The sequence below is a fragment of the Aplysia californica genome, unplaced genomic scaffold (assembly GCF_000002075.1).
Source record: "Aplysia californica isolate F4 #8 unplaced genomic scaffold, AplCal3.0 scaffold00422, whole genome shotgun sequence".
In the NCBI taxonomy this organism is placed as follows: domain Eukaryota; kingdom Metazoa; phylum Mollusca; class Gastropoda; order Aplysiida; family Aplysiidae; genus Aplysia; species Aplysia californica.
The window spans coordinates 403,180-405,380 of NW_004797692.1; positions in this window are offsets into that span (position 1 = coordinate 403,180).

Below are 2,201 nucleotides of genomic sequence, written 5' to 3' on the forward strand. Positions count from 1 at the left end.
AGAGAGAGAGAGAGAGAGAGAGAGAGAGAGAGAGAGAGAGAGAGAGAGAGAGAGAGAGAGAGAGAGAGAGAGAGAGAGAGAGAGACAAACACACACCTTTTTTATTTCCCGTTAAATGACTGGCTGACTCAACGCCAGACGGAAATAGCAGTGATCGCCCTAGGCAGCAGAGACCGACGGGTAGTGTAAGGGGCCGGCTTATGCAATGTGGTCGCCACTTTTGGCTTGAGACAGACCTGTATGCGTCGCACGTACCCACCAACCACAGTCCACAATGAAATGGAAATAGAGGATTTTTAAAAAATGCTTTTATTTTTTTAAAACAGTTAGTTAGAGATGTACGGCCTTAGCAACAAAATTAGGTCATATAAGACAGTGTCAAAGAGTACAAGTGTTACTAGATAGTCACGTTTAAGGAAAGCAGGATGAGAGTTTAGAACTATATAAACGTTTGATAAGAAAGAAAGGGTTAACCAAACCAAAGGACCCGCCAACCACCCACTCACAGAAAGTGCAAAAGAATCGATAGTAACTGTAACTGTCAATGTTTTGCGCTCCCTTCAACATCATTTAGGTAATTTAGGAAAGAGCTACTCCAACCCTGCCTGTCCAGGCCAACCTAGGACTGAGAGGGATACGGCATCCATGCAGGTGCGCGTAGATACCCGATAAGAAATGTCCCCTTAGAGGAATCGAACGTATTTCTTCAGCGTGCAACGGCACTAAGAGTAATTACCACAGACGCCGGTAAAGCAGACAGAAAGTGACAGTGAAATTATTTTAAATGTAGGTGAAAATTTCAGAGGGAAAACATCAATAGGCAGAGAAATATATTGCAGACATCTGACTGTATTTTTAAAGACCACTGCCCCTCTTTCCACGTTTGATTGTTTTACATAATCATTATGTCAGTAGTTGTAGTTACATATTATTATGTCAGTAGTTGTAGTTACATATTATTACGTCAGTAGTTGTAGTTACATATTATTACGTCAGTAGTTGTAGTTACATATTATTACGTCAGTAGTTGTAGTTACATATTATTACGTCAGTAGTATGCAGTTGAGAGTGCCAAAAAACACTTTTTAAAAATGCATCCAACTTTCTTTGTCCATGCTCTTTCACAGGTTCTATTTTTCTTGTCAAATAAACACGCTCAAGCACTGCCAATATCGACTAAGTGTCATTTCGTTTATCTGGAATGGTTTATTTGTAAAAATGGCAACTAGCAGAGCTGAGAAAATGCATAATTTCACACTAAAAAAGAATGACATTTTATCAATATCGAACCTGCTTTGGATTAGTGAGGTTTGAAAAAGAACAACAGAAGCGAAGAAGCGAATGAAATAAAGGGCCAGGTTTTGAGGCGCAGAAACGACAACGGTGGTTACTGATAAAGTGGGATCACATTATTGAAGACATCTACTTTTTACTAAAAAACTGGAGCTGTTTCATATGGATACGGAATATATTAGGCTACTGTATTTATCCTAATACGTTTGCTTTCTATAACACGTTTTTTATCTCACTATATCATTTTATTTTAACCCTTACATACTCGTGCTTACATATATGTGCAGGTAAACATGTATTAATGGATGGTGTTCCCAAAATATTCTTTTTTAATGAAAGAAATCAGTACAATGACCCCTATCTGAATCAGTCAATCAATCGAGAAACAACAGTATCAAGGAGTTGTCAACACAAATTACAACGGGATATAAAAACAAGGACAAAAATAGCCCTGATATATCGAAAACAGCGATAGCAATATTAGACACAAAAACAACGTACCCAGGTTCAGCTGATTTGAAAGTAGCAACAGCGGTATCAATGGCAGTTTGGTTTTTTCTTTTGTTTTTTTTTCTATGTAGGTGCTTTCACCCCCCTCCCCCCCACCCCCCACCCCCAAGGTCAACATGATTTAAAACACTTTAGAGGTAGGCTTTAATCTTGCCTATCACAGCCAAACCCGGGCTGAGAGGGATACAACATCCCAGCAGAAAGGCTGATATATTTGATTTTTAAAAATCTCCCCACTTGGGAATCGAACGCGGGCCTATGCATGCGACAGCGAAGCGCCTAGCTGAAACACGACTGCTCCGGTAGTATCAATGTCATAATAACCGATAATGGTCTATTAGTACCTGGACTACTTTTTCTCACTCACACTACAGAAAAACTCGCCCTCATTTCCCTGG